The following is a 12106-nucleotide window of genomic DNA, read 5'->3' on the forward strand; positions in this document are numbered from 1 at the left end:
AATTTTATTCCATTTAAGGGATATTAATTTTGAAAGTATGTTCTTTTTACTATTATTGTCTTGAAATATCATTTTTTTGTATAAAATTTTGAGATGACAAATAGAACCTAGTTGATGGACCTTTCTTTGTGTGATCTTATTTTGTTTTGTGGTAACAGATCTCTTGATTTAAAAAAACAAACATTTTTTAAAATGCTAGCTGCTATAAATTTGCTTTGAAATTTGACTGGTGATGATATCCCAAAGTTCAGGGACCACTGTTGGAGAAGTTACTGAACCTAAAAGTACAGATTTTGCAAAATACCTTGGTGAGTATACAACTAAGTGGTTTATTTTCCCGTAGTAACTTAGAAATGTTTTGTTTTTGTTACCTCACCTGTATAGCAAATTAAAATGGGGCATTTGGTGATGGGCTATGGATTACATACAGATCTCATACTAGTTGAGAGGAATGTGGCTTCTAGTAGCGTGATCATGTACATTTGTACCAAATACTCTCCAGCAGCTTTATGGGCTGCACAGCAAAGTCTAGAAGGCTAGCCTGCCTACATTCATCTGCTTTATTGATTGTAGAGAGTCAGTATTTATCTTTGCTTACTCTTTCTCATAAACCCTACCCAATGTGAGAAAGTCATGTAGGGACATGCTGGGAATTACTTAAGCCATACTTAAGGAAAAAAAAAAAAAAGCCCTCATTTTAGTTCCCCCAAACAAAGACCTGAAATATATGGCATCAGTTAAAATTTAAATATTGAGAATGTTTTGCATCTCACTGTTACTTATTTGAACTCCCATGGTCAAGGTATCATGACTGCCTTTAGTCCTTATGTTCTAAACAGGGAAATTGTTGGAAAGATGTCTAATTGACCAACAGACAAAAGCAACATGAAGCCATATGCAGTATCATGATGTATGAGAGAGTTTATCCAATTTCCTGTGCATATAAATCATCCGAGGGAACCCCTTTGTTGTTCTAGAGTGAAATAAGAGAATTAGCAAATTTCATAGCTGAAATCTACTAACATCCCCAGGCTTTTTAACATTAGTGGTTACTTTATGTAGCAGTAAAGAATGTGATTTTTTTCAGCTTTGTTGAGGTATAATTGGCAAAAATTGTAAGATATTTAAAATTTACAACATAATGATTTCATATATGTAAACATTGTGAAAGAATTCTCCTCCATGTTAATAGAGACACCCATCACCTCACATATTTATTTTTGAAGTGAGGGGGATAAAAACATTTAAACTCTACTCTCTTAACAGATTCAATTATACAGTACAGTTTTATCAACTATAATCATCATGTTATACATTGGGTTCTCAGACCATCTTATAACTGAAGGTTTGTAGCCTTTACTAACTTCTCTCTCCTTCTCACCTCCCAACAGTCTCTGACAACCACTTTTCTATTCTGTTTCGATGAGTTCTACTTTTTTTTTCTTTTAAGATCCCATGTATAAGTGATACAATACAGTATTTGTCTTTCTCTGGCTTATTTCACTTATAATTCCCACCAAGTATTTCCATGTTATTGCAAATGACAGGATTTCATCTCTTTTAAGGATGAATCTTATTCCATTGTATATATATATTTTTTGATCCACATTTTCTTGACCCATTTATCTATTGATGGACACATAGCTTGTTTCCATACCTTGACTATTGTTAATAGTGCAATGATCATGTGAGTATAGATATCTCTTCCTGATAATAATTCTGTTTCCTTTGGATATACTTGTATATCCAGAAATGGGATTGCCACGTCACATGGTAGTTTTATTTTTAATTTCTTGAAACACCTCCATACTATTTTTCACAGTGGCTCTACCAGTTTACATTCCCATCAGTAGTATACAAGGGTTCTTTCTTCTCAGAATCCCTACCAGCAATTGTTATCTCTTGCCTATTTGATAATAGCTATCCTAACAAATGAAGGTGATACCTCATTGTGATTTTGATTTACATTTTCCTGATGTTTAGTGATGTTGAGTACCTTTTATATACCTGAGGGCCATTTGTATGTCTTCTTTAGAAAAAGATCTCTTCATATCTTTTGCCCATTTTTAATTGGATTATTTGTGGATTTTTGTGGTTTTTTTTTGTTGTTGTTGTTGCTGTTGTTATTATTTAATTGTATGAGTTCCTTGTATATTTTGGATATTGACTCTTTATCAGATATTTGTTGCAAATATTTTCTCTCATTCCATAGGTTGCCTCTCCATTTTGTTGATGCTTTCCTCTGCTGAGCAGAAGCTTATTTAATTTAGTCCCACTTGTTTATTTTTGCTTTTGTTGCCTTTTCTTTTGGTACTAAATTCAGAAAGTTATTGCCAAGACCAATGTTGAAAAGCTGATCCTCTGTGTTTCTTTTCTTTTCTTTTCTTTTTTAATGAGCTTTATGATTCAGGTCTTACATTCAAGTTTTTGTCTACTTTGAATTGATTTTGCATATATTGTAAGGTTAGGCTCTAGTTTCATTTGTTTACACGTGACTATCCAGTTTTGCCAACACTATTTATCGAAGAAACTATCCTTTCCCCATTGTATATTCTTGGTTTCTTTGTCATAAATTAATTGACCATATTTCTGGGTTCTCTGTTCTATTCCACTGATGTATATATATATATATATATCTGTTTTTATGCCAATACTATACTGTTTTGATTACTCTTTGTAATATAGTTTGTAATATAGTTTGAAAGCAGGAAATGTGGTAATTCCAGCTTTGTTCTTCCTTCTTGGGATTGCTTTGGCTATTTTAGGTCAAATATGAATCTTTTGTATGTATGATGTACTTGAACACTTGTATTAGGGAGCTGTTATAGGTCGACGTCTTAGAGAAAATTTTGTCCAGAAGCTGTCGTATTTGGCTCATTGACATGTTTAGCCTATTCATGCTCATTTCCAACACCTGAAATATCAAGATATTTTATTTAGAAATCTCAACTTCTGGGTTTAAGGTTTCCCTTGGAAAAATGGGACAATCTGGTATCTTGGGGTCCACATTTTCATAAAGGATTAGAAATAGAATTGGCTGGAGGTAAAGGCTACCCCACTAGGAGGGACATGCCCTGGTCAGTCCACCTCATTTTTTTTTTTCCCTATTAGCCTAATACCTATAGGCATTTGGAATTTAATATAACCACCAGCATCCCCTACACAGTAATTTCACAATGGGGAAACTGAGGTCCAAAAGTCACATGGCACACAGTTGGCTGCAAAACAAGGACAAGAATCCAGGTTAGATATTTCTCCTAAATCCAGTATTTTCACCATTTTATGGGCATATACTATTTCAGGGGCTTAATTGCATTTGCTGGTCAAACCCACCAAGTTTCCATGGCTACTGGAACTTTAGGCAACGTGGAGGAATAGAAAGAGGATGAAAAGAGGGAGGCAGGGAATAATTTGCTCAGTCCTTGCCAGCTCCTTCTTTATGCAAACTTTCCAATATAAGGCAGAGCAGACCTGCCTTGAAATCTGGCTTTGTCAAAACCAGAAACAATACCAGAAACTATTGTGGCTCAGAAAAAAAAAAAAAAAGAAAGTAATGTTTAGCTCTACCAAGAGCTGTTCAGCCCTTATAATCAGGATTCCAGAGGAGCAAGCTCTTCCATGTTTCACAGGAGACCTGTGAGAAATTCACAAGTAGGTTTTGTGGGAGGGTAGGAAGTGGGAGCCATGTTAGTAATTAAAATGTTTACTTGTTTAAAAATATAACATCTCTCTAAAAAAACTTAGGTGTCTGTGACTTGAGAACTATACTCTTAAATCTACCAACTACATTTGGATTTCCTGCTGAGGGAAGAAATAACAATCGTGACTCACATAATTTGGCTTTGCTTCATGGAAAATCCTAGAGGCTTGTGGGTAATGTTCACATCTCAAATAATAAGAGAAAGCACAAATCTCATGTAGGTCTTCAGACAGAGCAAGGATGAGGAGGGGTGTGTGTGTGCACGCGCGCGCGCGCGTGTGTGTGTGTGTGCGCGCACGCGCGCGTGTGTGTGACCAGTTTTACATTTGGCCAAAAAAAAAAAAAAAAAAAAAAATCCCTCCTTCAGTGTTATCTACCTACCTAAATGTCCTATAAATGTGACAGGAATCAAGGATGTTATGAAATCTGTAGATACTGACATCCATTTCCCTACTTAATTTTTTTTTCCTGGGGCTTAAGCAAAAATTAAGAAAAAATTAAGCCAAACAAAATCCATGTAGCACCATTCATGCCACAGAACTGTCAAAATGGCTAGATGTGGAGGGAGAACACTTTCCTTCCTCATTTGCAGACAAGTCTGTCTCACAGAGAGGGAAAATGGCTGGAGGTATTGTCACCAGGCATTTGGTTTGCTCTTTCTGATGCTCTCTGGGTACCGGGCAGCTGCTGGCTGGAACGTCTCATCTGGCTCAGCACATCCATTCCTTACTCTGGCTTCAACCCCTAAGAAGGCCCCAACAAAATCACCAATTTTTCTGCCAGTTCACTCCATGCTCTCTGTGTTGCCTTGCACCTTGCAGCCCAGTGAAGCTGGCTATCTTGCCCTCTCTGTCCAGGTGAAGAAAAATGAGTTTTAAGAGGCTCAACAACAGCCAGGCCAGTCAGCTCAGAGCAGAGCTGAGACTCAGCTCTCTAGGCTCAGCCCCTTCATGAGATATCAGACATATCACCCAATGGCATAAAAATAGCACCTGTGGATTCCAAGCCTTACAAGTTTCTCTTAACACCTTCTCATTGGGTTGCATCATCCTGTCTCTATAGCAGGATTTCTCAGCTTTCACACTATGGACATTCTGTGCCTGGTAATTCTTTGTGGTAGGGGGCTGTCCTATGTACTGCAGGATATTTAGCAGCATCCCTGGCCTCTACCCACGAGATGCCAAGAGCACCCCTCCCTCACTTGTAACAACTGAACTATCTCTGGACACCATCAAATATCACATGGGACAGAGGGAACAAAAATAGCCCCAGCTGAGAGCTGCTGTTCTATGGCTACTGTTTCTCAAGTATTTTTTGGCAGTTAAGGGTGTAGGTTTTGGAGTTAAACTCCCTGGTTTTGAGTCCTGATATTGTCACTGATATCTGGGTGGAAAAAGTACTTAACTGTGCCTCTACTTCTTTATCTATAAAAAGGGAATAAAAAGCATCCCTGCCTTACCATGTTGGGTGAGGGTTAATAAGTTAATAATTACAAGAATGCACAGAGTCTCTATGCATCAGTCTGTGTGTGCAGCACGCGGAGGGATGGTGGCCGTGATATGGTGCTGGGGTTACTCCGTGCCAGCACTGTGCTAAGCATTTTGCAGACATCACCCAATTTAGTCCACACAACAAATTTGGAAAAATTCAGGATCATCTCTTTTACCATCAGGAAACTGAGACTCAGAGACTAAATCTTCATGGACTTCCCAAGGATATGAGAGCAAATGGCTGACCCAGGATGCAAAATTAGTTTTATCTCACTTCAAAGTCTATGTGTTCCAGAATATTCCCATTTCCAACAAAGAAAACCAAGGCACAGAAAGATGGCCATGAAGCCTTGAGGCCCAGATGCACATGCTGCAGACCACCCATACCTTGCTGGTGAAGAATGGGTGGTGATTTACACATGGATTACACTTTATTCTGTCTGTTCTTGGTAGGATAGAGCCTTCTGAGAAATTCCTTAGTGTTACCCAGGCTGTGATTTGGGGTAAAAGCCGGACCGTTAAGTCCTGCAAAGGAAGCATTAAGGGTAGAGATCCCTGAGACTCATACACACTCACTCTACCTTGAGTGGTGGTCTTACTTGATTTTATAAAAGACAATCCAGATTTTCTCATCCATTACAGAAAGCTTTTAAGAGCACAAGTTCTAGAATCAGATTCCCAAGTTCCGAGTACTAACTAGCTTTGTGATCTTCTCTGTGCCTCAGTTCCCCTATCTGTGAATTGGGGTATTTCAATGCCTACTTTGAATTTGTCCTGAGGATTTAAAAAGGTTAATAAATGTTAGGGAGTTAGGACATGGCAGGCACTCAGTGTTAGCTCTTATTTCCAGGAATATTTCTGATTGGAGGCATGTCACCAATATCTCCAAATGCCAATCATAGAGACATCCTGTGTCTATAATCTTTTATATACAGTATTTTCAAAGTATGGGAATAAAGTCAATCTGGTTTTGCCCCTACAGCTACTCTGTGCAGCCTAACTAGACTGGTGTACTCACTTTAGAGACTAGAGTCACAGAAAGCCAGAGTGGCCGTGTGACTTCCTCAAGGCCACACAAAGCCTTCGTGGCTAAGCTGGTGCAAGGACCCCAGTCCTGCCACCCCAGTGCTTGCTCTGCTCTCTAGAATGGACATGAAATTCTCATACCTAACATGGAAGCCTTATGCTAAACAAAAATAGACATTTTAGCAACCTTAAACAAGAACCATCATAACACAGGTATGTAGTTCTGATGGTTTTTACCAACCATCAGCCCAACTTTACCTTCATTGTCTCCTTTGCATAGGGAGGCGAAGTGGCCAGCACTGCAGCCCAGGATGTCCCAAACACATGGCATACTAAGTGGTTCTGAGTGAAGATGGAGGATGCAACAGAAATGGTGGCATAATTCCCCAGACCTTTCTTCTAAAGTCACCAGCGCAATGGTTTTTCACTGCTCAGCTATCACTTTGTTTTCCCTGGCAGGAAAAAGCAGTTGGCCCAGTGTTCCCAGCCTTCCTGCATCATTAATTTAATGACTCATCATTCTTTGTGGCACTTGCCAGGCCCAGATTTAGCCAAGACTCCACGAGTGAAAGTCCAGCTCCTTGTCTACTAAGGATCTCTGCTGAGCACCTTTCAGAGATCCTAGGGGCCTCTGGGTAATGAAAGGGCATTGCTGGTGAACTCTGATGGGCTGTACCAAAAGACTGAGTTGGGGTGGTGGGGCGGAAAGGGAGGGAAGGAGTGAAAGAGAGAGAGATTGGAAGAGAGAAAGAAGTGCTTAGTAGCTTAATATAACAATGGGTATTACTGTCTTTAATTTTTTTTTTTCTTTATATATAGGCTTCTATAGGATGTTCAATAAGGCTCATGAAATATCCATAGAGGTGATTCAAAGCAATATCTCTAACATCTGTTTATTTTGATGGAGATTTTAGGTGTCCTTTGCCCATGAATGGACTAATTTTCCCATGAATGTTCTTTGGTTCACAAAGTGTATTTTGGTCATTATAAGTGGGTGTTCCCATTACCAAAAACTAAAGACAAAATGAATCTAACCTGATGCTGACACATTTGAACCATATTCTGTGGCAGAAAACTGGTTCCCAGACTCTCCAGTTTCCTGTCACTGCTGGTGGTGACAGATCCCAGGTCAAAGTAATCTGCTCTTGAATGGAGGATGCCTTCTTAGAATTTGGAGCAGCAACATTGGGGGGTTAATTGTATAAACTGATTCAGGGGTGGAGAAAGGGCCTGAAATACTGTATGCTTGAGCCTGCTGATCACAGATTCATTTATTTCTTCAAATTACTAAGGTTTGCCTATTTGTACAGGTCATGAGCCTCTTGTCTGAAGTCTCTCGGTGTGAGCTTTCAATATATTTTGTAAGGCAGGGAATGACATGACTCCGACTTCGTGTCAAAAGGTATATATTCCTATGTGCCTAAGTAGGAATCCAATGTCATGGTGTGGAAATGGACTTGCAAAAACATTAAGTCTGGTGCATAACTTTCTGCTATGTGCAGTTTGGAAATCTGGCAGGCATCTAATCATCCAGAACTTCACCTACTTCCTAAGCATTCTGCATTAGGGACTTAGGGAGACACTTTGATGCATTAGGTCCCCCCGAGGGCTGCTCATGACCACAACTCATTGGCAGCAATAATGCATGCTTGCCTCTTTCACCAAAATGGAACATCAGCTCAAATTGTGTGTTGTCATCTGGCCTTCGTCATCTGGCCAGAGCGACTCTAATAGGGCCACTCCATTTTGTAAGTGAAAAGAAGTAATTGGGAGGAAACTGACAATGGGTGGGCACATGTCACAGTTGTGCCTCAAGCGGGGACAGAAGCTACTGTTTATTAGGGTGCAATTGGAGATGAAACAATTCCCTAACATCCAGCAATCCCAGAGACAGACTGGAGCGCTCATGACAGCAAACACCTCAGAAGGAGTAGCAGAGGATGGAAACTCAAGGATGGAGGCACATGAGCCCATTGGCCACAGGGCAGGCTGTCTGTCCCCATCTGAGGGCCAGCAGGGACTACCCATTCCTGCCTGAGGCAGGGGGAAATTAATTGCAGAGCATAACCGGAGGGACAGATGAAGAAAACATATTTGAGTCAGAGGGTATAATGAATCCCCTTCCCCTCATTACCAGGCTGCAAAATTTTCCTCCAGAGAAAGCTAGTTACTGATTCTCTCTGGAATTATTTTCCTTTCCCAAAGCCAAGAATGGTCCTGTTGCAATACCCTTTGAGTCAACTAAGGACAATTTGAGATGTCCTTTCCTTGCTCAGGTAACAGAGGCCTAGGATTCATTTGTAACTCCCATTTGATTTATGTAGAGCAAACAGCAACCAGTCTGGCTTTTTCGTGTTGGAGATGAGCAGTCTCTTTGCTTTGTTGTACCCTGAAAATGTGTATTGGAGCATCACAGTCAAGCACTGGAACCAGCTGCCTCACAGCCCCCAGAATTCCGTGGGAAGTGGAAAGAGCAACTCTCCATCCTTCATGGAACATCCGCAGTCCCCATCCTGTGCGCACACACATGCACACACACATTCAATTCTGGACAACCGAGCCATGGCCTCCCTGTCACTGTACAGAAGGCCATGGTGACAAATAGATGCTGCTGCAGGGTTCCCCCCGCCTTCCTTTCTTTTTCCACCCTGCTCCCCACCCCCCACCAAGCTTGTTTCTACAGTCTTGGCATAAAATGGTCAAATGATGTTCTACTGCAGAATTCAATTTCACAGTTCAGTTAGGTCCTTGATTACACTGCCAAATTCAGATTAATGTGCATTTAACTAACATGGATCAGGGGAATTCTGGCTGACAGCCAGCTGTAATCAGAGCAATTGATAGCTGTGTGGAGTTTTATGCCCTGTTCACCCCAGCGCACCAGTGGTGAAATTGATTGATTAAATGAATTCATTGCTATAATTATGTATAATTCTGATACTTCACAAGCCTGTGTCTGACCCTATCCTTGGAGATGTTGTTTGCATTGTTGAAGGGTAGTTTGGCAGAGTCATTAACTGGGGATACTTGGGGTTATTTACTTCCATATAATACAGATTTTTTTTCCCTTCTTTTTGATTGGGTTTGAATAGAGCTATGGAAAAGCACATTTCTTTAAGAATTAATTTATATGGTATACTGAAAGGCATCAGGAAACTAAAAACATGAATGGCTGTCTTTAACCATTTCAGAGAGAAAGGAAACCAAGACTGCTCATACATTCTTTCAGTAGTTTTAAAGACTCCTGTACAGAGAATTCCTTCTAGGAATGTATCCAATTTTCAATGACAATTAGTGGCCTTGGAACAGCAGCTAAGCAGTTTAGCAGCTTGGGTGATAATTTTCAAAAACAATCCAGTCTCCTCTTATTACATCTTGCCATATGGAAACCCTTCTCAAAAGTATGCAGACCATGGTCTCATTTCTATGAAGTTAGTTTGTCACAAAATCACAGGACTGCTCTCTTCGGGGGAGTGGGGAGAAGTCTTTCTAGTCTCTCTTTATTATTTTCACTCCTGCAGAGCAGATTCCCAATCCCTACTCTGTTCTTGTGCCCTTGCAATAGGTCTTCAAAGGTAAACTACATGCTTATATTTTTTGGAAATGGTTTGGATGATGGGAGAGTACATTGGATTTGTTTATTAAATATCTGTACCTTTCACTCACCCAATTCTACTGCATTGTGGTTTCTGTAAGTGATTAAACCTTATATCTCTCTCACACTACTACAGACCTGCTCATATGGACTTCACATGTACTTTTCTTTTCTTTCTAGAATATACTTGTAAATCAGGTTGTAGGAAAAGTTGCATAGTTCAAGCTTTACTCCTTTGCAAATCGCTCTTACACTTATGAATGTGTGTGTATATGTGAAACGGTTTATATGGACAAATTAATCATTTATGTTTCATTCACTTCCAAATATAAGATGTCATGGGAAAGATGATTTAAAGTAGGACAATTTAATAATGATGGTTTAAGAGCTGTGTAAGAGAGCCAGGAGGGATTGTTACAAAAGCTGGACTTTCTTTTTTGGAAGAAATCCACAGAAGAAAGTGTGGGCATTGCTGTAGCTGGACACAAAATTCTGCTGTGGCCAAAACAAAAATGAAAGTGATGACTCATGTGCATAGATGATCAACTTATTTTGCTCTGATGATTATTCCTTTTTTGTATATTTTGAGCCGATTACTCTAAGCCAACACAGCTAAAAAACAACAACAATTATTCTTCCATCTTCCTTCTCCAGACATTATCATCCATCATTTTCTGGCCCAGTTCTTACATTCTACGCCAGGCTGCTTAGACATCTGGACCCCCAATGAAACACTCTGACAGTCTTGAACTCTGTAGTTGTCACTCCACTCTGTGCCCACTTCTGTCTTGTCCCTCTCCACCTTCTGATCATTGAAGGATACCTACAAATGTATCCAGGGCCCAGATTCTAAAGTAGCACTCTCCATATTTGAATCCCATCTCTGTTTTTTTAGTTTTGAGCACTTTGTGTGGCCCACTTACACCTACCATGCCTCAGTTTTCCTTTCTGTGAAATGGAACAATTATGGGGCTTATTTAATTGTGTAACAGTTTTGTTCCATGAACGATGGAGAATCACTCTTTCTGCTTCCCACCAAGTCAACAGCAACTATGAGGTAGCTGGTTCCAGTGCTTATGTGTGATGCTCCAATGCACCTTTTCAGGTTACAATGAAGCAAAGAGACTGCTCATCTCCAACATGAAAAAGCCAGAGTGGTTGCTGCTTTCTCTGCATAGATCAAATGTGGGACAAAAGTGAATCATAGGATTAAATGTAACCATGTACATAAAGTGCTTAGAACCACCCCTGGCGGGCACATGGAAGCACCCAACAAATGTCAAGTTTCATAATTAAAATTAGTATTATGTTATCAATCCTGCAAGGACAGACTTCTAACAGAGTACATGGTTAATGAAAAGGACCCAATAAAACACCCCTGCATTTTATCAAAGACAGAGTCCAGTCTTGATTATACACATTGGGGAAATGAAAACTAATGATAGAAATGCCAAAGCAGGGAAGAAAGAAGGCATGTGGTGCCAGTGTGCCAAGCATGTGGGACATCTAGATACCCTTTCACTGGGACGAAAGGACTGACCTGAGCGAAAGAATTGGGTGGTGAAATCTTAGGGCTGTGGGGCCACTTGTCTTAGACTACTTGGGAGCAGTTTCAGCCTCAGTTTTATTAACAATAAAATGGGATAAACTTCCCCTCGCTTGATTGTCAGAGTGAAAAGGAATGAGGCCTGCCCCAAAGGTGCAAGCCATCAATACTCGCCATCATGAAACCCACCACTGGGTCATTAAGACCCAACTGAGGGCAATGCGTCAGTGACTTGGTGGCCTCAAATAGGGTCCCTCATGCATTTCTCCTCCACGTAGTCAGCTATTTACCCACCACCTCCTCCTTGAGTGGATAAAAGCCTGGAGGGAAGATCACGTGTTCCCTCACTGGAGACAGGCAGTCAGTTAATTGTCCTTTGACAAATACACGGTGAGTTTGGTTCCAAAAATTCTCTTGTGATAGTGGTTGCTCCTCATCCATTGGTTTTTTATAAGCCTGCACAATTTATCAGCAGGCATGAGAAACAATAGCACTGTTTTGTCTCAAAAGACCTAATTCAAAGTGAATAACTAGCTCTCAGTGCACAACTCTGCATTCTGTATGACTGGAAATGGTCTCATCAATGCGGGCAAGCAACCTCCTCTTTATGGCATGAGCTGGCTGTTAAGCCTAGATCCTGATAATACTGCTGATACTCAAAGAAGAAGAAAGGTGGCCTAATGCAGTGTGGAGTGGTGTTTGTGATTCCTAGAGTATACAATTCTTTTATTTTAAATATATCTTCAGAG

The 12106-nt window shown here is 40.2% G+C and overlaps 1 protein-coding gene across 1 annotated transcript in view; it reads left to right on the top strand.

The window, feature by feature from the left end:
- Positions 1-12106, top strand: part of PAK5 (p21 (RAC1) activated kinase 5) — a 106051-nt gene that overhangs the window by 60272 nt on the left and 33673 nt on the right. The gene's annotated exons all lie outside the window — the stretch shown is intronic.

This window comes from Furipterus horrens, unplaced genomic scaffold (assembly GCF_987537825.1).
Source record: "Furipterus horrens unplaced genomic scaffold, mFurHor1.1.pri manual_scaffold_8, whole genome shotgun sequence".
In the NCBI taxonomy this organism is placed as follows: domain Eukaryota; kingdom Metazoa; phylum Chordata; class Mammalia; order Chiroptera; family Furipteridae; genus Furipterus; species Furipterus horrens.